Consider the following 24,921-nt stretch of genomic DNA (forward strand, 5'->3'; position numbering starts at 1 on the left):
GAATTGATTGCTTACATTGTGAAGTTTAAGTCGTATTTAGCTACTTCAGATGTTTTCATTTCTATATTTCTTTTAGACATTGGAATCATAGGTTTATGGTAGTGGACATGCACAAACATTTATTGAGCAGTCTAGACCAAATCTATAGTATTTTGTAGTACATAATATTATGTTTTTAAAAGGCAAATATATATCTAAATTGGAGTATAGGGGATTCAGGTAGTGGTTTCAGGATGTTGAAGAATCTACACAACTTTGGGATATTGCTTGAACCAACGTTCTTATCTGACCTAGAAAATTTAGATTGGGGTAGTTCTATGTATTACATGTAAAAGTAGATTAATGTACTATATGCACACAGTAAGCATCTATTTAATGTTTTCAAAAATAAGTTAAATATGTGTCACACTAGAGCACTGGTGCTTAACCAGAATGGACCAGAATTATTTTAAAAATAAAAAACTTATAAAGACCCAAAACACAAAAGTAAACAACAGTTTATAAACTCAAATTCAGGAGGCTCTGATTTTCTATAGATCTGAGGTAGGGTCTGGGCATCCGTATTTATTCACAGCTTCATGGATCATTCTGACATAGCATTTATAAAAGGTATGCACAACTTACAAGGCAGAGTTTGATTCTGTGCAGAGGGAGAACTTTCTAACAATTACTATAACTGTCCAGAGTCAGCATAAGTAGGATATCAAATTTAAATGGGGGAATTGGTAGTAATATTCAGACATAGGCATGTATACATATTACTACTGGCCAAAGTAAACTATGCTAAATTTTTTTTAATTTTCACGATAGACCAAATATTTCAACTCATGTAATATTGTTTATAATATATCAGTGTAAATCTAAGCTTTTCTCATATTTTCTGTAAACTACTTATTATCCAAGCTCTGTAGAAAAAGGCAACATAACAGAGTGAGTTCAGACTATTTGTAATTACCACCTTTATCACTTGCTGTGTATTCTCATTAATTTTTATTCATATGTAAATGAGTATAATCATGATCTCTATTCTTGGAGAATTCCCTTTTCCCTGGTTTTCTATTTCCACATGGAGCAAATTCTACTGGAAACCACTATTGGTCTCTCACCCAACAGATTCTGTGTTGCTTTTCCCAAGTCCTCTCTTTAGAACCAAGGCATTGATTTCTTTAACTGCAAGGTTACTGACTGCCAACAGGCCACAGCTGTCACATAAGAAGGGCCTGCAACTAAAGGGAGCAGCCTTGCCCAAGTTATTTGACCTCCAAAAGTCAGCCTGCATCCAATGACTAGTCAATGTCAGTATACAAAGGTCCAGGTCTCTTGCCTCAACACAAGACAACTGTGCAGGGCCTTCCTGCTCCAGAGCTCCCTTTGGGATCTGCAGAAGCCTTTATTGAAATTGCATGACATTTCAATCTCTCCTCTGCCCAATCCTACTTCCCTCAAACCCCACAGGTATTGATCCTTCAAGTACTCCCCAGTAAACCAGCTATGAGTAAATCCTCATCTCAGAGTCACTTTCCACAGGACCAGACCCAAGATAGTCAACTTTTCTCATCAATGAATATGAAAGAAAGAACAAGGCCTGCATGCACTGCTCAGCCTTCAGAGGGTTCTCCTTGTGGATCTTCCTGTTTTTTAGGGAGCCTGTGTTCAGGCATGGTGGTTGTCTTGTCATTGAAGGGGCCTGACTCTCTGGGAGATAACCACTGTATAGTGCTGCCTGAGACTGGTTGGGGTTGGCTTGCTCCAGATCAAAGACATGTTCTCTGATCAGCTTAATACATAATAAGAACATTTTGTATCTCCACCTGTCTGTCTGATTGCTTTATCCATTTTATAATTCTCAGATATAGTAAGACTTCAGCTTAATACATAATAAGAACATTTTGTATCTCCACCTGTCTGATTGCTTTATCCATTTTATAATTCTGAACTCAGATATAGTAAGATTGTTGTGTTAATTACTGGGAGACAAAGACATTTGTATTATTGTTACTAAAACTCCCATGAATATCTGTCTCCTAGGGTTATCATGATAATTAAATAATACATTTAACTTGCTTAGCACAGCACCTGATATTTAGTAAATACTGAATAAATGTTATTTAATATGAGGTAATGCCACATATATTTCAAAATTCATTCAATTTATTTGAAGCCAGAACATGTTGAATAGTCTCTGGAGGTGTTAATATAGGTATGAAAAATGAAGACCAATGGGATAAATTTATATTTTGATTTTTGGTCAACAGCCCCCAAACAAACCTAAATCTACAACCTCACAGCCTGGCTACCTGCCTGTGATCTTCAAAGCTTATTGGTACTCTGTGCCAAGCCTTGGGCTAAGTAAAGCTCACAAATACTGTTTCATTTAATCCTCTCAGGAAGAGAACTCCTGTGCTACAGCCATCTTCTAATAGCATCGTTGAAATTCTTTTACCTAGAAGCCTTAATAGCAATGCAATTCTTGACACAATTTAGAAACAATTATGTGCAAAGGCAGAATAACGAGTTACTTTCATTTTTAGTGAGCATCCTTCTGCATGGAATTAAATAATAGGAATAATGCCAAGACTGAACTGTGAGGAGAACTGTTTTTAAAATTTACCCATGTGTAGAAATATAGGTCATTCCATGAATGTGTAGTTTAGGCCTTGGAATCATGTAGGTGGCCTTAGGTGAAATTAAATACTAACTATATAAATTTTATTAGCCTTTCAAGCCCTTGAACATTTTTGTGTGAATTAAGTAATTAAATTTTCTTATGACCATTTCCTAAGTAGAGAATATAAGCAAAGTATTTAGCATAGTTAATTGCCTGACAAAGTATTTGTTCAATAAAAGATATAGGTACTATTAGTAGTAGTAATACTAATAATGGTGGTACTAATAATAGTTGTAAGTATGTCTGCAAAACGAAATCCAATTGTGGCAGATCCCATTCAATAGCTGCCACCTTTCTTTTTCTTAACAGAATACTTATTTTGTACAGGTAGCAGGCAGATGTTCCACATCTCTGGAAAGTTAGCCTTTCCCACCCCAGCAGCTCAAGGAAATCATCATTATGGCGCTTGTTAAAATGTTGACATTATTCTTTATCTATTGGCAATAATGACGATGATAGTGAAATTAGTTCAAGATAATTGTCATAGGATGTTGCAGTGATTATTGTTGAATGGTCACCTTGTTATGGGGATGTTCCTGAAATGGTTGCAGCACTTTCTGGCACTTATCTTTGGCCAGGTAAGCAGCACAACTGTGTTCTGGAATTTTCCAGAAAAATTCTTTTGGAGAATCACACACGTCTATTAAAAATTTTTCTCTCTGCAGGTCATGTGTGCCTTGACTGGAAGAGGGTTTTGTGTCGGGCAGGTCCTGGTTTACTCTGGAAGGAGAATAGGAGGTATTGGAGTTTAGACACCACCTCCCTTCCCTGCTTCTGTTCTCTGGGTTAATCTTCAGTGATACTGGTTGGGTAAAGGACAGGTGTCTTTTGATTGCTGAAGCTGTCTTATAGAAAGTCGGCTAGAATCCAAAGATTGGTGGGCCGGTCATGTTTACCCACTTGTCCATACAGGGCAGGACCACATGGTGCCTGTTCCACTGCTGCAAACTCAGCCATGAATGGGGCTCCCTCTCAGTGAGCCCTTTCTCTCATGCATCTCTTTTCCCCTGATCAAACTTCTGGGGCTGCTAAGAACATTGGTCTGAGGTTTACAGAGCTAGAATGAGTTAATAGTATTGGTGAGTTTATAGAAATTTTCTACTTCATGAGACTGTAAGTCATAGAACAAGTATCAACTAGTTGAGAAAGTTACTGGAAGAGTTAATATGATTCATTACAATAAATCATGGCTGAAACAGGGACATCACAGCTCTGTCAATCACAGCAACAATTTCTAAAAATCAACAAATAACTTGAAAATTATTGGAAGATGCAACGAACATTATATGTCACTTTAAAAATAGTCTACTGGGGCGGAGCAAGATGGCCGAATAGGAGCAGCTCCAGTCTCCAACTCCCAGCGCGAGCGACACAGAAGACCGGTGATTTCTGCATTTTCAACTGAGGTACTGGGTTCATCTCACTGGGGAGTGCCGGACGATCAGTGCTGGTCAGCTGCTGCAGCCCGACCAGCAAGAGCTGAAGCAGGGCGAGGCATTGCCTCACCTGGGAAGCGCAAGGGGGAAGGGAGTCCCTTTTCCTAGCCAGGGGAACTGAGACACACAACACCTGGAAAATCGGGTAACTCCCACCCCAATACTGCGCTTTAAGCAAACAGGCACACCAGGAGATCATATCCCACACCTGGCCGGGAGGGTCCCACACCCACGGAGCCTCCCTCATTGCTAGGGCAGCAGTCTGTGATCTAACGGCAAGGCAGCAGCGAGGCTGGGGGAGGGGCGCCCGCCATTGCTGAGGCTTAAGTAGGTAAACAAAGCTGCTGGGAAGCTCGAACTGGGTGGAGCTCACAGCAGCTCAAGGAAACCTGCCTGTCTCTGTAGACTCCACCTCTGGGGACAGGGCACAGTAAACTAAACAAACGCAGCAGACACCTCTGCAGATGCAAACGACTCTGTCTGACAGATTTGAAGAGAGCAGTGGATCTACCAACACGGAGGTTGAGATCTGAGAAGGGACAGACTCCCTGCTCAAGTGGGTCCCTGACCCCTGAGTAGCCTAACTGGGAGACATCCCCCACTAGGGGCAGTCTGACACCCCACACCTCACAGGGAGGAGTACACCCCTGAGAGGAAGCTTCCAAAGCAAGAATCAGACAGGTACACTCGCTGTTCAGAAATATTCTATCTTCTGCAGCCTCTGCTGCTGATACCCAGGCAAACAGGGTCTGGAGTGGACCTCAAGCAATCTCCAACAGACCTACAGCTGAGGGTCCTGACTGTTAGAAGGAAAACTATCAAACAGGAAGGACACCTACACCAAAACCTCATCAGTACATCCCCATCATCAAAGACCAGAGGCAGATAAAACCACAAAGATGGGGAAAAAGCAGGGCAGAAAAGCTGGAAATTCAAAAAATAAGAGCGCATCTCCCCCGGCAAAGGAGCACAGCTCATCGCCAGCAACGGATCAAAGCTGGATGGAGAATGACTTTGACAAGATGAGAGAAGAAGGCTTCAGTCCATCAAATTTCTCAGAGCTAAAGGAGGAATTACGTACCCAGCGCAAAGAAACTAAAAATCTTGAAAAAAAAGTGGAAGAATTGATGGCTAGAGTAATTAATGCAGAGAAGGACAAAAATGAAATGAAAGAGATGAAAACCATGACACAAGAAATACGTAACAAATGCACAAGATTCAGTAACCGACTCGATCAACTGGAAGAAAGAGTATCTGCGATTGAGGATCAAATGAATGAAATGAAGCGAGAAGAGAAACCAAAAGAAAAAAGAAGAAAAAGAAATGAACAAAGCCTGCAAGAAGTATGGGATTATGTAAAAAGACCAAATCTACGTCTGATTGGGGTGCCTGAAAGTGAGGGGGAAAATGGAACCAAGTTGGAAAACACTCTTCAGGATATCATCCAGGAGAACTTCCCCAACCTAGTAGGGCAGGCCAACATTCAAATCCAGGAAATACAGAGAACGCCACAAAGATACTCCTCGAGAAGAGCAACTCCAAGACACATAATTGCCAGATTCACCAAAGTTGAAATGAAGGAAAAAATCTTAAGGGCAGCCAGAGAGAAAGGTCGGGTTACCCACAAAGGGAAGCCCATCAGACTAACAGCAGATCTCTCGGCAGAAACTCTCCAAGCCAGAAGAGAGTGGGGTGCCAATATTCAACATTCTTAAAGAAAAGAATTTTAAACCCAGAATTTCATATCCAGCCAAACTAAGTTTCATAAGTGAAGGAGAAATAAAATCCTTTACAGATAAGCAAATGCTTAGAGATTTTGTCACCACTAGGCCTGCCTTACAAGAGACCCTGAAGGAAGCACTAAACATGGAAAGGAACAACCGGTACCAGCCATTGCAAAAACATGCCAAAATGTAAAGACCATTGAGGCTAGGAAGAAACTGCATCAACTAACGAGCAAAATAACCAGTTCATATCATAATGGCAGGATCAAGTTCAAACATAACAATCTTAACCTTAAATGTAAATGGACTAAATGCTCCAATTAAAAGACACAGACTGGCAAACTGGATAAAGAGTCAAGACCCATCAGTCTGCTGTATTCAGGAGACCCATCTCACACGCAGAGACATACATAGGCTCAAAATAAAGGGATGGAGGAAGATTTACCAAGCAAATGGAGAACAAAAAAAAGCGGGGGTTGCAATACTAGTCTCTGATAAAACAGACTTTAAACCATCAAAGATCAAAAGAGACAAAGAAGGCCATTACATAATGGTAAAGGGATCAATTCAACAGGAAGAGCTAACTATCCTAAATATATATGCACCCAATACAGGAGCACCCAGATTCATCAAGCAAGTCCTTAGAGACTTACAAAGAGACTTAGACTCCCATACAATAATAATGGGAGACTTCAACACTCCACTGTCAACATTAGACAGATCAATGAGACAGAAAGTTAACAAGGATATCCAGGAATTGAACTCATCTCTGCAGCAAGCAGACCTAATAGACATCTATAGAACTCTCCACCCCAAATCAACAGAATATACATTCTTCTCAGCACCACATCATACTTACTCCAAAATTGACCACGTAATTGGAAGTAAAGCACTCCTCAGCAAATGTACAAGAACAGAAATTATAACAAACTGTCTCTCAGACCACAGTGCAATCAAACTAGAACTCAGGACTAGGAAACTCAATCAAAACCGCTCAACTACATGGAAACTGAACAACCTGCTCCTGAATGACTATTGGGTACATAACGAAATGAAGGCAGAAATAAAGATGTTCTTTGAAACCAATGAGAACAAAGATACAACATACCAGAATCTCTGGGACACATTTAAAGCAGTGTGTAGAGGGAAATTTATAGCACTAAATGCCCACAAGAGAAAGCAGGAAAGATCTAAAATTGACACTCTAGCATCTCAATTAAAAGAACTAGAGAAACAAGAGCAAACACATTCGAAAGCTAGCAGAAGGCAAGAAATAACTAAGATCAGAGCAGAACTGAAGGAGATAGAGACACAAAGCCACCCAAAAAATCAATGAATCCAGGAGTTGGTTTTTTGAAAGGATCAACAAAATTGACAGACCACTAGCAAGACTAATAAAGAAGAAAAGAGAGAAGAATCAAATCGATGCAATTAAAAATGATAAAGGGGATATCACCACCGACCCCACAGAAATACAAACTACCATCAGAGAATACTATAAACACCTCTACGCAAATAAACTGGAAAATCTAGAAGAAATGGATAATTTCCTGGACACTTACACTCTTCCAAGACTAAACCAGGAAGAAGTGGAATCCCTGAATAGACCAATAGCAGGCTCTGAAATTGAGGCAACAATTAATAGCCTACCAACCAAAAAAAGTCCAGGACCAGATGGATTCACAGCTGAATTCTACCAGAGGTACAAGGAGGAGTTGGTACCATTCCTTCTGAAACTATTCCAATCAATAGAAAAAGAGGGAATCCTCCCTAACTCATTTTATGAGGCCAACATCATCCTGATACCAAAGCCTGGCAGAGACACAACAAAAAAAGAGAATTTTAGACCAATATCCCTGATGAACATCGATGCAAAAATCCTCAATAAAATACTGGCAAACCGGATTCAGCAACACATCAAAAAGCTTATCCACCATGATCAAGTGGGCTTCATCCCTGGGATGCAAGGCTGGTTCAACATTCGCAAATCAATAAACATAATCCAGCATATAAACAGAACCAAAGACAAGAACCACATGATTATCTCAATAGATGCAGAAAAGGCTTTTGACAAAATTCAACAGCCCTTCATGCTAAAAACGCTCAATAAATTCGGTATTGATGGAACATACCTCAAAATAATAAGAGCTATTTATGACAAACCCACAGCCAATATCATACTGAATGGGCAAAAAACTGGAAAAATTCCCTTTGAAAACTGGCACAAGACAGGGATGCCCTCTCTCACCACTCCTATTCAACATAGTGTTGGAAGTTCTGGCTAGGGCAATCAGGCAAGAGAAAGAAATCAAGGGTATTCAGTTAGGAAAAGAAGAAGTCAAATTGTCCTTGTTTGCAGATGACATGATTGTATATTTAGAAAACCCCATTGTCTCAGCCCAAAATCTCCTTAAGCTGATAAGCAACTTCAGCAAAGTCTCAGGATACAAAATTAATGTGCAAAAATCACAAGCATTCTTATACACCAGTAACAGACAAACAGAGAGCCAAATCAGGAATGAACTTCCATTCACAATTGCTTCAAAGAGAATCAAATACCTAGGAATCCAACTTACAAGGGATGTAAAGGACCTCTTCAAGGAGAACTACAAACCACTGCTCAGTGAAATAAAAGAGGACACAAACAAATGGAAGAACATACCATGCTCATGGATAGGAAGAATCAATATCGTGAAAATGGCCGTACTGCCCAAGGTAATTTATAGATTCAATGCCATCCCCATTAAGCTACCAATGAGATTCTTCACAGAATTGGAAAAAACTGCTTTAAAGTTCATATGGAACCAAAAAAGAGCCCGCATCTCCAAGACAATCCTAAGCCAAAAGAACAAAGCTGGAGGCATCACGCTACAAGAAAAAAACAAACAACCCCATCAAAAAGTGGGCAAAGGATATGAACAGACATTTCTCAAAAGAAGACATTCATACAGCCAACAGACACATGAAAAAATGCTCATCATCACTGGCCATCAGAGAAATGCAAATCAAAACCACAGTGAGATACCATCTCACACCAGTTAGAATGGCGATCCTTAAAAAGTCAGGAAACAACAGGTGCTGGAGAGGATGTGGAGAAATAGGAACACTTATACACTGTTGGTGGGATTGTAAACTAGTTGAACCATTATGGAAAACAGTATGGCGATTCCTCAAGGATCTAGAACTAGATGTACCATATGACCCAGCCATCCCATTACTGGGTATATACCCAAAGGATTATAAATTATGCTGCTATAAAGACACATGCACACGTATGTTTATTGCTGCACTATTCACAATAGCAAAGACTTGGAATCAACCCAAATGTCCATCAGTGACAGATTGGATTAAGAAAATGTGGCACATATACACCATGGAATACTATGCAGCCATAAAAAAGGATGAGTTTGAGTCCTTTGTAGGGACTTGGATGCAGTTGGAATCCATCATTCTTAGCAAACTATCACAAGAACAGAAAACCAAACACCGCATGTTCTCACTCATAGGTGGGAACTGAACAATGAGATCACTCGGACTCAGGAAGGGGAACATCACACACCGGGGCCTATCATGGGGAGGGGGGAGGGGGGAGGGATTGCATTGGGAGTTATACCTGATGTAAATGACGAGTTGATGGGTGCAGCACAGCAACATGGCACAAGTATACATATGTAACAAACCTGCACGTTATGCACATGTACCCTACAACTTAAAGTATAATAATAATAAATAAATTAAAAAAAATAAAAAATAAAAAGAGTCTACTTAGAGCTCAAAAGGAAATATATATTTAAATTTTTGAATCACATATTTATTTGTATATTTACTGTATTACCATCATGACTGGTATTTACTTGAACTATCATCTTTGCTTATAACCAAATACTTTCTAAATAATACATAAATTTTGATGGAAAGAAGGAACAGTTATTTTATCCCAGTAGAAGGTTTGAAGAGTTGACTTTTGAGTGGATTTTTCACTTCTGGCAACAGATAGGTAAAAGCCGAATTCCTCCCACGTTGGTGAATTTCTGCATCTTTTAAAAATTCCCTTGTCACCAAACTGCATGCTGGGGCCGATGTCAAGTTTATTTGAACTTTTCTCTTGCTCAACTGAAAGTGAATGAGAAGACACAAAAACCATATTTTCTATGAAATGTGAAGCCCAGACATTGGTACAATTTAATTATGAAGAGAAGCCAAGGAAATGTTCCAGGTTTTACTCACCCTTAAATGAAAGACTTTCCATCACAAGTCTATTCTTCTTTGTAAGTAACCCTTGCCTTTTCCTGGATGCCAACACCGATGCAGCTCAGATGTCACTTGTTGAGAAAACACTGGTAATTTGACCTTTGACATCACTCTAGACTTTTTTTTTCAAAAAATAATCTTTATGACATTTTCTTTGTGAGACTCAACTGAGTAAAGTATTATATATTATGATGAGATTATATTCAATATTTATTTTGAAGATAAATGTAAAAAATAAAAAATAAAAATAGTTAAATTTTCTTATAACTATTTCTTAGATACTGTGGAGTATGGTTTTTATTTTGTGTTCTGTCAAGTCCTCATGATTTTTCCTGAGTTCTTAAGGAGCACTGTGTGGAGGGAAATTTCACTCGGTATGCAAGACTCCTACCCTCATATCAGAATTTGAAGCTCTGTTTTTATTTGTTTATATGTTGAGATTCCACAGATTAAACAATATTTTATTTAATAGTTAACTTTTTATGTCTATATATCTGTGTATGTATACACACGTACATAATTTGCATTCAATAAGATTTGCCTATTTTAAGTGTGCAGTTTGAGTATTGACAAATATATATGTATATATCTATGTAACCATCACTCCAATCATGATAGAGAATATTTTTATTACTGTCAAAAGTTCTCCATACCTGTTAAAGTCAATCCCCACCACATCTGGCCTTAGAAACCACTGTTCACCTTTCAGTCACTGCAGATTAGATTTTCCTGTTCTAGAATTTCTTATACACGAAATAAAATAGTATGCACTATTTTGTGCTGATTTATTCCTCTCAGCCAGTTTTCTTTCCAGATTCATCCAAGTTGTTGCAGGTATTTTTATTTTTTAAATTGATAAATATGCTTTTGCATGAATATGTTGCAATGTGTTTATTCATTCGCTTATTTATGAACATTAGTGCTATTTTCAGTTTTTAGCTATTATGAATTCTCTTATAATTAACAATGTAAAAATCTTGGTCAGAGGTATTTAAGAAATTTTTCTTTGGTAAATGCTTAGAAATCTCATGGCTGCATTCAATAGTACAGTCGTAATTATAGGTTCAGCCTTATAAGAAATTGCCAAATTATTTTCCAAAATGATTATTCTATTTTTAATGATCCCATTTTTAGCCTTTTTTTTTTTTTTTTTTTTTTTTTTTTTGAGATGGAATCTCACTCTGTTGCCCAAGCTGGAGTGCAGTGGTGTGATCTCAGCTCACTGCAGCCCCCACCTCCCAGGTTCAAGCAATTCTCCTGCCTCAGCCTCCCAAGTAGCTGGGACTACAGGCACTTACCACCCCACCTGGCTAATATTTGTATTTTTAATTAAGAGAGGGTTTTACCATGTTAGCCGTCTAGCTGTTTTAAGTCCTCTTCAAGACTTGATATTATAAGCCTTATTGATTTTAATAATTCTAGTGGCTATGTAGAGCTGGGATGTTGTGGTTTCAATTTTTTTTTTTTTTTTTACATTTTCTTGATTAGTTACTTTGAACATCTTTTCATGTGCTTATCAACAATTGGTATATCTTATTTGGAGAAGTGTCAATTCAAATCCTTTGCCCTTTTTTAAATTGTGGGTTTTTATATCATTGAGTTTTAGGAATTTATTATATATTCTGGATATTAATTCCTTATCAGATATATGATTTGCAAATACTTTCTCCTGTTTTAAGAGTTGCTTTTGTTGATACTATCTTTTGAAGCACAGTTTAAAAAAATTTTAATAAAGTTCAATGTGCCCATTTTTTTGTTGTTGCCTATGCTTTGGTGTCATATATTTTGAGCATTATGAATATATTGACCCACTTCCTTCTGGCCTCCAAAATCTCTATTTAGAAATCTTCTGATAATCTCATTGAGAATCCTTTGTATGTGATCAGTCACTTATACTGCTTTCAGTATTCTATTTTGTCATTGTCTTCCAAAAGTTTGATTAAATGTGTCTTGGCATGAGTCTCTTTGAATTGATTTAACTTGAACTTCTTACTACCATTTTGCTAATTGTTTTTTGACTGTTTTGTAATTCCTTTGTCCTGTTCTTCCTCTCTGAATGTCTTCCTTTGTTATTTGATGTCTGTCTTTATGATGATTTTTTGGGGGTAGGAGTATGCTTTAATTATTTTACCTATCTTTTGCAAATCTACCACAGATTTTTCTTTGTAGCTATCATGAGGACTCATAAATCATGTTGAGACAGCCAAGTAAAGAGGGCTCCCTGTAGAACCTCCAAGCAGTCTGCACACTGGGAGGAGTGAACACTGGGGTAGAGCCTTGGGAAGTTCATGCCATTTGCAGGGGAGTAGAGCCTGGACTCTACTGTTCCTGGGTGGTAACCTGGGATTGAATCTGTGAAATGGGGGCCTGTTAACAGGAACCTTTCTCATTTTGTTGAGCATCTAGTTTGATTCCATGTTATTGCTATTATGAATAGTATGGTGAAGGACATACATGTTCATGTGTCTTTATAGCAGAATGATTTATATTCCTTTGAGTGTATACCTAGTAATGGGATTGCTGAGTCAAATGGTAGTTTTGTTTTCAGTTCTTTGAGAAATCTCCAAACTGATTTCCACAATGGCTGAACTAATTTACATTCCCACCAGCAGTGTATAAGCTTTTCCTGTTGTTTGCAACCTCACCAACATCTGTTATTTTTTGACTTTGTTTATAATAGGCATTCTGACTGGTGTGAGATGGTATCTTACTGTGGTTTGGTTTATGTTTTTCTGACAGTGATGTTGAACATTTTTTCATATGTTAGGTGGCTGCTTTTATGTCATATTTTGAGAAGTGTCTCTCCTGTCCATTTTTAAATGGGGTTATATGTTTTCTGCTTGTTGAATTGCTTCCGTTCCTTATAGATTCTGGATATTAAATCTCTGTTAGATGTGTAGTTTGCAAATATTTTCTCCCATTTTGTAGGTTGCCTGTTTACTCTCCTGATAGTTTTCTTTTGCTATGCAGAAGCTCCTTAGTTTAATTGGGTCCCCTCACTTGTGAATTTTCATTTTTGTTGCAATTGCTTTTGCAGACTTAGTCATAAATTATTTCCCAAGACCAATGTCCATGTATTTTCTTGATTTTCTCCTGGATTTTTATGATTTGAGGTCTTGCATTTAAATCTTTAATTCATCTGGAATTAATTTTTGTCTGTGGTCAAATATAGGGGTCCAGTTTCATTCTTCTGTATATGACTCGCCAACTATCTGAGCACCATTTATTGAATAGAAATTCCTTTCCCCATTGCTTGTTTTTGTTGACTTTGTCAAGGATCAATCAGATGGCTATAGGTGTATGGCTTTATTTCTGGCTTCTCTTTTCTGTTGTATTGGTCCAAGTGTCTGTTTTTAATACAAGTACTGTGTGATTTTGCTTACTCTAGCCTTATTGTATAGTTTGAAGTTGGGTAACCTGATGCCTACACCTTTGTTCTTTTTGCTTAGGACTGCCTTAGCTATTTTGGCTCCTTTTTGGCTCCATATCAATTTTAGAATTTTTTAATTATGTGAAAAATGACAATGATAGTTTGATAGGAATAATATCGAATCTACAGATAACTTTGGGAAGTATGACCATTTTACTGATATTTATTTTTCCAACCCATAAGCATGGAATGTTGTTTCATTTGTTTGTGTCATCTGTGCATTCTTTCAGCAGCATTTTGTAGTTTTTTGTAGAGATCATTCACCTCCTTGGTTAAATGCATTTTCTTTGTGGCTGTTGTAAATTGAATTGTGTTCTTCACTTGGCTCTCAGCTTGAACGTTTTTGTTACATAGAAATTCTGATTTTTTAATATTGATTTTGTATGCTGAAACTTTACTGAAGTCCTTTATAAGTTCCAGGAACATTTTGGCAGAGTCTTTAGGGTTTTCTAGCTATAGAATCATCTTGTCAGCAAAGAGAGAGAGTTTGCTTTTTTCCCCTCCTCTATTTTTATGCCTTTTATTTATTTCTCTTTCCTGATTGACCCGGCTAGGACTTTTAGTACTATGTTGATTAGGACTGGAGAGAATGGGCATGGTGGTGGTTTTCCATTTCTCAATCGGGGTTGTTCCAGCTTTTGCTCATTCAGTATGATATTGGCTGTGGGTCTGTCCTACACAGTTCTTATTATTTTGAGGTACGTTCCTTTGACGTCTAGCCAACATCAGGAATGGATGTTGAATTTTATTGAGGCCTTTTTCATGTCCATTGAGATTATTACATTAAAAAATAATCTGTATATGTAGCAAATGACAGTTATTGATTTGCATATGTTGAAACAATCTTGAATCCCTGAAATGAAGCCTACTTGGTTGTAGTAAATTAACTTTTGATGTCCTGCTGGATTTGGTTTACTAAGGTTTTGGTTTGTTGAGAATTTTTGCATCTGTGTTCTTCAGAGACATTGGCCTGTAGTTTTCTCTTATTGTTGTGTCTTTGCCAGGTTTTGGTGTTAGAGTGAAGCTGGCTCCACAGAATGAGTTAGGGAGGAATCCTTCCTCCTCAATTTTTTTGGGATAGTTTCAGTAGAATTGGTACTACTTCTTTGTACATGTGGTAGAATTCAGCTGTGAATCAACCTGGCTGTTTGATAGTTTTTAAAAGTATGGATTCAATTTTGGAACTTGATATTCATCTCTTCAGGGTTTGTTTCTTCCTGATTCAATATTGGGAGGTTGTATGTTCCCAGGAATATCCATTTCCTGTATATTTTCTAGTTTGCATGCATAATGGTGTTTATAATAGCCTCTAAGGATATTTTGTATTTCTGTGAGATCAGTTATAATGTCATCTTTATAGTTTCTGATTGTGGTTGTTTGAATCTTCTTTTTTTTTTTTTTTTCTGTTATCTAGTTAGTGGTCTATCAATCATGCTTACCCTTTCAGAGAACTGACTTTTGGTTTTGTTGATTATCTTTGTGGGTTTTTGGGGAGTCTCAGTTGCACTTCATTTTTCTCTGATTTTAGTTATTTATTTTCTTCTGTTTGGAGCTGTTTTGTTCTTGTTTTACTATTTCTTCTAGGTGTGATATTATATCATTAATTTGAGATCATTCTGACTTGTTGATGTAAGCATTTAGCACTATAAAGTTTCCTCTTAACACTGCTTTTGCTGCATCCCAGATATTTTGGTATGTTATGTCTCTGATTCTCTTTATTTCAAAAAAATTTTTGATTTGTCTTAATTTTATTGTTTTCCCTAAAATCATCAGGAATAAGTTGTTTATTTTTCATGTAATTGTGTGGGTTTGGTAATTTTCTTGATGTTGATTTATATTTTGATTCCTTGTAGTACAAGAGTACCCTTGATATTTCATTTTTTTTTGAATTATTGTCACTTGCTTTATGGCTGAGTATGTGGTCAATCTTGGAGCATGTGTCATGTGCAGATAAGAATTTTGTACTTGATAGGTGAAGTATTCTGTATATATTAATTAGGTTCAGTTGGTTAAGTGTTGAATTTAAGTCCAGAGTATCTTTGTTAGTTTTCCACTTCAATGACTTGTGTTACACTGTTTTTGGGTATTGAAGTCCCTACTATTATTATGTAGCTGTCTAAGTCTTTTCATAGACATGGGAATTGTAGCTCTATGAATTTTGGGTGTTTAAGTGTTACATGTATGTGTATTTAGGATAGCTAAGTCTTGTTGAATTGTGCTCTTTATCATCATGTAATGCCCTTCTTTGTCCTTTATGACTACTGTTGGTTTACCATCTGTTTTATCTAATATAGGAATAATGATTCGTGCTCTTTTTTGTTTTCCATTTGCATGATGTTTCTCAAACTCTTTACTTTGAACCTATGGTGGTTGTTACATGTGAGATGGGTCCTTTGAAGACAACTGATAACTGGATCTTGTTTATTTTATCCAACTTGCAACTCTGTGCCTTTTAAGTGGGATATTTACATCCTTTACATTCAAGATTAATATTGATATTTGACGTTTTGATCCTGTCCTGAAGTTGTTGGCTGATCGCTTTATTGTTTCTATTGTATGGTTGCTTTATAGGGTCTGTGGGCTATGTACTTGTGTGTTTTTGTGGCAGCAGATACTGTTCTTTCATTTCCATGTTTAGAACTCTCTTAGGGATCTCTTTAGGTTAGTTTAGTGGTAACAAATTCCCTTAGTACTTGCTTGTCTTAAAAAGCTTTTATTTACCCTTTGCTTATGAAGCTTAGTTTGAAGGGTTATGAAATCCCTGGCTGGAATGTCTCTTTAAGAATGCTGAAAATTGACCTCCAATAAATATCTCCTGGGTTGTAAGGTTTCTGCTGACAAGTCCTCTGTTAGCTAATGGTGTTCCCTTTGTATGTAATCAGACCTTTTTCTCTAGCTGCCTTTAAGAATTTTTCTTTAGCTTTGACCTTGGCCAGTCTGGTGACTATGTGCCTTGGTGATATTCATTTTGTACAGATTCTCACAGATGTTCTCTGGATTTCTTGTATCTGGCAGGATTTGGGAAATTTTCTTGAATTATTATCTCAGTTATGTTTTCCAGGTTGTTTACATTTTTCTCTTAGGAATGCCAATAATCCATAGATTTGATAAGTGACCTTTGAATTCACTGATCCTTTGCTTGATAAGTCTACTGTTGAAATTCTCTACGAAAGTTTTAGTACAGTCATTGTGTCCTTTTGCTCCAGAATTTACCTTTGATTCTTTTTTATGGTTGCCATCTCTGTTAAAATTCTTTTTGCTCATGAATTGCTTTTCTGATTCCATTTAGTTGTCTGTCTGTATTCTCTATAGCTCAGTGAACTTTTCTAAGGTGATTATTCTGAATTCTTAAGCAGTGCATAAATAAATTCAGTTTATTTAAAATTGGCTACTTGTGCTTTATTTTCTTTCTTTGGGGGTATCATGTTTCCTTGTTTGTTGGTGATCCCTGAGGTCATGAATTGGTGTCTGACAATTAAAGATGTAGGCACTTATTTCAGTCTTTACCGAATGATACTAGCAGGGAAAGCTCTCAACTGTCAGTCTGTCCAGAGATTCTGGGCAGGTTATCTAGCATGATACATGGTTGGACTTGCTGCTGTAGTTCTTGAGGAGACTAACCTGGTGCCTGGGTGAAACAGTTCTCTTAAGTTTTTAACTAGTAGATTTGTCGTCGGGTCTTTTCCAGTGTCAGTTTTTGTTGATCTATTTATTTCACGTTTTAAGTTTGACTGGGTTACAGTTTACTGTTTCTTTGCATGCCTTGTCATTTTGGGGGAAACTGAATGTTTGAATCTAATAATCTACTAACTCTGAAAATAAGATTCTACCCTTCCCTGAGATTAGTTGTTTTTTTTTGTTGTTGTTGTTATTTATTGTTTACGCTTTTCTATTGTTGTAGTATGGCCCTGTGTCAAGGATCAGCCTGAGGTGCAAACTCAAGGTCTTCTCAGTTTTCTTAGGAGCCTGTGCCTCTCCATGTGTTTGCATGGTCACTTTCTGCTTTCCTCCATATATCCAGTTGCTTTTGAATGTTCTAATCTACAGTATCTGGCATCCAAAAGGCGAACATCAAATAAAATTAAATGGGTTTGGAGAAAAATCTAGTCCTTTAAATTTGTAACAGTAGGAGGTACACGAGTAATAACTATCACCTCGGTGTCCTTGTCTCTTTGATCAGAAGCAAAAATCAGCAAACAGAGAACGGATCCCCAAAATGTGGACAATAGGATGTGTTTTACTCACCCTGTCTCTCATAGCTGTGTGCCAGCTACTCCAAGAACATATGCATAGCTGCCTGCCACACGACTGGGGTTGGAAGATGGGTAGCTGAAACTGTGGGAAGAGTTGCCATTGACCATAATTAACCACATTTTACCACTCAAGTCTTACCTGGAAGTTGCAAACCTTCAATAGACTTTACAGTTCCAAAACAACGTGGTTATTTTTCAAAATTAGTTTGCCTAATCTCTAATTTTTCAAAATTAGGTTCTTTACATTTCCACAAAGATTTTAAAATTAGCATGTAAATTTTTCAAAAAAATCTGCCGGTATTCTTAATGGGATTGTATCAGATCTATGACAAATCCTTTTATTTACACACATATTTATCATTTTGGGGACTGTCACTTCTTACTTTTTGTAGGTTTCACTTTCTACCTGGTATTTTTCTTTTGTGAGAAGATTTTATTTTGTCATTTCTTGTAGTACAGAATTGCTGGCAATGAATTCTCTTAGCTCCTGTTTGTTTTCTATCAATGTCTTCACTTCACCTTTATTTTGAAGGACATTTTTGGCTGATAATAACATTTTTGCTGCTTCTTATCTGTTTGTCTATTTTGTAATACTTGCATTTTTTCTAATGTGATGTCAATCATTCTTACTGAAGTTTTCCTATGTATTAGAGTTCTCTAGATGGACAGAACAGGAATGAATATAGATATACATATATACATACATACATTGTGGGACCTTGTGATCATGTAATACTTAATAAACTCCATATATATGTGTATATATATGTATATATGTGTGTATATGTATGTGTGTATGTATATATGTGTATATATATGGAGTTTATTAAGTACATATATGTGTGTGTGTGTATATATATATATATGGAATTTATTAAGTATTAACTTACATGATCACAAGGTCCCACAATAGGCTGTCTGCAAGCTGAGGAGCAACCAGAGTCAGTCTGAGACCCAAAACTGAAGAACTTGGAGTCCAATGTTCGAGGGCAGGGAGCATCCAGCACAGGAGAAAGATGTAGGCTGGGAGGCTAGGCCTGTCTCTCCTTTCATGTTTTTCTGCCAGCTTTGTATTCGCTGGCAGCTGATTAGATTGTGCCCACCATATTAAGGGTGAATCTCCTTTCCCCAACCTACTGACTCAAATGTTAATATCTTCTGGCAACAGGCTCACAGACAGATCCAGGATCAATACTTTGTATCCTTCACTCCAATTAAGTTGACACTCAGTATTAACCATCACATCCTGTATCTAATTTTTCTTCTTTTGTTGCTGCTCTTAAGAACTTCTCTTTTTTTAGTGGCTTATTTTCCTTGTTCACTGAGAGCCTTGCAAGTAAGAGTTTGTAATTATTTACAAATATTGAAAAATATTAGACATTTTTGTCTCAAATATTCTTTCTGCTTTATCTTTATTTTCTGGAACTCCACTTTATTAATATTAATGTTTTTCCGCAGGTCATTGAGGATCTATTTGCTTTTTTAAACATGACTTTATGAAATCTCTCAACAAATTTTTAAGTACATTATACAGTATAGTTCATTGTAGGCACAATGTTGTAGAGGAGATCCCTAGAACTTATCTTGTGTAATTGAAATTTTATGTCCCTTGAGTAACAGCTCCCCATGTCCCGCTACCCCCAACTCTTGGCAATCACCATTCTACTAAGTTTCTGTGAGTTTGACTACTTTAGATTCCTCATAATTGGAATCATGCATTATTTATTTTTCTATGACTGATTTATCTCACTTAGAATAATGTCCTGTAGGTTTACCGTGTCACATTTGGCAGGATTTCTTTCTTTTTTTGAGGCTAAATAGTATTCCATTGTTTGTATATATCACATTGTGCCTATATGTTCATCTGTTAATGGACATTTAGGTCACTTTCAAATCTTGGCTATTGTGAATAATGCAACAGTGAAAATGGAAGTGCATATATCTCTTTTGATATACTGATTTTACTTACTTTGGATGTACACTTAGTTGTGGAACTACTGGATTATATGGCAATATTATGACAATTCTATTTTCAATTTTTTGAAAAGCCTTCATAATGGCTGCACCAACTCATTACTCACAGACAATCTACAAGGGTTTCAGTTTCTCCACATACTACCAAGCACATGTTAACTTTTAGTTTTGTTTTTATTATTTATATTTGATTATAGTCATTCTAACAGTCATTTTTGTTTGGGTTTGTATTTCTCTGATTAATGATGTTAAACATCTTCACATGGCAAACAAATGGACAACTAGTCTTCCCATTTGTATGCTTTCTGATTTGTATGCCTTCTTTGAAGAAGTGTCTATCCAAGTCCTTTGCCCATTTTAAATCATTTTTAATGATTTTTTGGCATTAAGACATAGGAGTTCCTTTTATGGTTTGGGTATTAACTCCTTATCAAATACATGGTTTACAAATCTTTTCTCCTATTCTATAGATTGCCTTTTCACTCTGATAACTTTTTCCACTGCTATGCAGAAGCTGTTTAGTTTGATGTAGTCTCACTTGTGTATTTTTGCTTTTGTTACTTATGCTTTTCATTTCATATCAAAAAAATAATTACCCCAATGTCATTAAACTTTCCTCCTGTTTTCTTCAAAGAATTTTCCAGTTTCAGATATACCTTTAAATCTTTAATTCATACTGTTTTTATTTCTGTGTGCGAAACAAGTTCAGGGTTTCATTTTATTCTTGTGTGTGTGCATGTATAGTTTGCCCCAAACCATTTGCTAAGGAGACTATCCTTTTTGTAGCCTTAGCACTTTTATTGAAGTTCGGTTGACCATGTATATATGAGTTTATTTTGGGGCTCTCTATTTCTGTTCAATTGGTCTACATGCATGTTTTTATACAGGTACCATACTATTTTAATTTCTGTATCTTTGTCATATATTTAGAAATCAGTAAGATTGACCCTTCTGGTTTTGTTCTTCTTTTGCAATATTGTTTTGGTTTCTTTATTTTGTTTCATATAAACTTGAGGATTTTTTTTAATTTGAAAAATACCATTTGTATTTTAATAGAGACTGCATCTAATCTTCAGATTGCTTTAGGAAGTATAGATATTTGAACAATATTAAGTCTTCAAATTTATGAACACTCATTTGTGTCTTCTGCAATTTTTGTTTTTTATCAGTGTTAGGTAGTTTTCAATGTACAAGTTTGTTACCTCCTTATTTAAGTTTATTCCTAAGTGTTTTATTCTTTTTGATGCTATTGGAAATAGAATTCACCATTTTCTTCATTTCTAGAACACTGTGTGTGTGTAGAAACACAACTGATTTTGTTCGTATAGACACAACTGAGTTTTACGTTTTTTTTTAATCTTGCAACTTTACTGAATTTTTTAAAAGTCTTCATTGTTTTCTACATGTAAGATCATGTCTATGCATTGAAATAATTATATTTTCCTTTCTTACTTGGATGCCTGTTGCTTCTTTTTCTTGCTCAATTACTCTAGCTAGGACTTCTAGTACTATGATGAATAGAAGTTGGTAGAATGGGTATCTTTGCCTTGTTCCTGATGTTAAGGAACAATCTTTCAGTTTTTCACTGTTGAATATAATATCACATGTGTTTATAATGAGATCATAATTGTATGAGCTGGAAATAACTCATGAGATAAAAAAGACATGAAACAAATAGACATGCAGATAAAGAACCTTCCAGAAATAGAAACAAATGTGTGTGTGTGTGTGGCCGGGATAAGGAGGTATGAATGCTGAGGGATGACATTGCCTATATGGTAGTGTCTGAAATTAGACCTACTTGTTCAGAATTAGTTAAATATTCTAGGGAAACTACCTTTGTTATAGCTCTTTTGAGAATAAAAATCTATTAATAAATTTGCTTCTGGACTATTTGTTCTATAATTTGAAGTGATTTTTTGTCAGTTGGAACCTCAATTGATGATGTAGTTGACCTTTAGTAAACCTCAGTGTACTCACTAATGTATTGAGAGAATTACTAATAATGCATACTGATAGATTAACACAGCATAATAAACCACTGGGATAGAGCTTTTATACTGTATTTCTCCAAAAGACTGTCTAGGGAATGATAGGTCTTGAAGATTATTTCATTTAGTTATAGTCTGGAAAATGCAAAGATACCATGGAATGTTTTAGTCCTGTAGATAAAAGACAATTTGGAGATAGTTATAGCATGGAGTATTTAACATCTGGAAAAAGACTGTCTTGTTTTTTTGCAACAGGAAAGGGCCCATTTTGTAACTACCTAGCTTTGAATAGTCTCAATAATCAATTTGTTTTTTTTAATTAACAAAAATTGTGTATATTTTTGGTGTACAATATTCAGTAATCAATTCGAACATACTCTATGCCTAGCAATGGATTGTGAGCACATATAAGAGGTGTTGTTAAGCAGTTACTTATTTTGTGGGCCCTGGAAAGATAATCACATAAACCAGATGTAGTTCACGGTATTAGTTTTATTCTGTTTGTTTAAAGGTGGGGAAATGGAGAAGGGGAACTGACAAAATAATTCAAGAGTAAGACTGAGAATGATAAACAGATTTCATTTTGAATGTCATTTCTGATAATTCGAGACAGTTACCTAAAAGGCTGTTTTGAGAAATATTCTGAAGCAATACGCAGCTCTGCAGGAAAGTGTGCCATAATAAATTGAGTGTGCTGAACTTGAGTAAAGGAAATGAAAGCACTTTTTTTTTTTTTTTTTGCATCATCGGCAGGTGGAAAATAAGATTGGTATAAATTATATTACTGAGAAAAGAGTGGCAAATTCATGGGGGCATAATGAGTAAAAGGTCACATTTCTGTACTATACAGTGCTTGAGAGTTAAACTCTAAATAGTGCAACATGAGCCTGGATAAAAGAGGTGGCATATATGTGTATTGATGAGAGAAGACTAGAGAGAGTGTGGATGGCTTTATTGAATGACAAATATAAAAGTGAAGTTTTAAATTTCTTTATTAATATATTTAATCTTTTTGGGCGGATGGGGCTGGGTGGAGGTGGGGAAGAGGGGGGAAGACAGGTGGACTGACAAGGGCAAAGTTTTAACTTTGTTTAGAGGTGATTTCTGTGCATAGAAAAGCCTATTTTTGGTTAATGTTATTTTAAATTACTATTGAATTTATTAAATATATAGATTCATAAACTTTATTTTACCTTAAGAATCTTGGCTTATCATATTATTCTATGAATAAATCTAGCAATTCTGACTGTCATTTTGATTAGTTTGGTTCCATTTATAAGCTTTGTCTATTAAGTTCTCTCAAATATTTTAAACTGAATTTGTTTTATTTTTTTTAAACAATTCAAATGGTTGAACTACAACCTTGCAAGTCTTAAAAAATTAAAAAAAAATCCCTAATCAATTACATGTGGTGAATCTAAAACCACTTATAAAGATTAAATACCATTGTACTTTCAAACGGAAATCACAAGTATAAGATTAGACCCTCAAAAAACATAAGGCTAATCTTGTTAGATCCTTTGAAATGTTAAATTCCTTTCAACATTAGAGTGACTTTAAATATGAAACTTAAATACCTGAGTTTATAATTTTGTAACTCCTTTGGCTTAAAAGCAGGTGATTTCTTGGCCCAAGGCGGTGGCTCACGCCTCTAATCCTAGCATTTTGGGAGGCCAAGGCAGGTGGATCACCTGAGGTCAGGAGTCTGAGATGAGCCTGTCCAACATGGTGGCCATTGTGAATAGTGCTGCTAAAAACACACACAAGTTTTTCTTTAAATACCTGTTTTATCTTCTTATTTTTGGGAAGCTAAATAACTTACCCAAGTTTTACAGTTAATACTGGAATTGAGATATGAATAATCTCACAGTCCAAAATCCATACTTCTTCCAGGAGAGAATAGTATTTCTCAAGAGCAAAGGAGTTGGAATAGCCCACTTTCTTGCAAGAGGTTTTGAAAGCTGCTTACTTCCTTTGCTTAGAAGAAACAAATGGAATTTGATTATTTCTCATATTCTAAAGAGGCCTATAATTAGGAAGGCATAGAAAAGGCATAGGGAAGAAAATGATGTGACTGATTATAAATTATTCTGTATTTACAGATGGGCACTGTTTCTTCTCCGCCCTTTCTACTTACTTCCAGTGACTTCTGCCTTATAAACATTGTTAGCTAATATGTCAATTAGTTTTAGTTTAGAAATTATCTGGAGGAAATAGGCTCTGAGAGCAAACAACACTGTGCTCTGTTGGTGTCCTTTTGTAAATGATTCCCTCTAGTGGCTTGAAATCTTTGTCACTGTGTTGACAAGATCCCTACCTTCAAAAATATAAGTAAAAGAGACCCAGGATATTTATTATTGATAATAATCAAAATAATGACAACAATAATTCTGAATGTTTCTGGCTGTCACCACATAGTGGAGCCCAGGGTGAGCTTTTAAAATATTTATCAGCTCACATAACTTCCTGGCTTTACATTCCAATTAGAATAAACTCCAAACTCTTTGCCTAATAAAACCCTGAAGGCGTGAAGCCTGCCTGTTGCTCCAAACTTTTGCTGGAATGTCAACACCAGTGGAACATGAGCTTCTCTGTCTGCTACTGGTTTATCTTCAGCACCTGGAATAGCAGCTAGTAAATGGTTGGTGCTCTGTAAAGCTGTATGAATGACTGAATAAATATCTTATTTCACTCTTCTTTTCAATAATACATTCTCCTCTCTTCTTTCAGTACCTTGATCACATCAAACTCACTGACCCTGTATCAGAGTCTTTACATTTGCAGTCCCTTCCAGCAGGAGCTTTCTCCCTCAGCTCTTTGCATATAGAGGAAGCTTCACATCTGCAAGGTCCCAGGCTCCAAGAAGAGACAATGTAAAGCAAACATCTCCTCATTTGTTATTCCCTATCACATCACTCTGCATACTTCTTTTATTGTCACTGTTAGCAATCATCTATTTGTTTACATGTATCTTGTCTGGTTTCCCCAGATGGCAAAAAGGCAAGGTCCAAGTCTCATCCATTTATTGCAGTATGTCAAATAATGAATGCAGTGTACACTATGTGATAGATTCTCATTAAGAATGTATGGAATAAATGAGCAAATTGCATGACAATGAGCAATTTTCAAAGTTAGCTTAAGTCATTCGCTGATGTCATAAAAACAATCCAATTTCAGTGACCTGAGTACTTCTG

This window comes from Macaca thibetana, chromosome 14, assembly GCF_024542745.1.
Source record: "Macaca thibetana thibetana isolate TM-01 chromosome 14, ASM2454274v1, whole genome shotgun sequence".
Lineage (NCBI taxonomy): Eukaryota > Metazoa > Chordata > Mammalia > Primates > Cercopithecidae > Macaca > Macaca thibetana.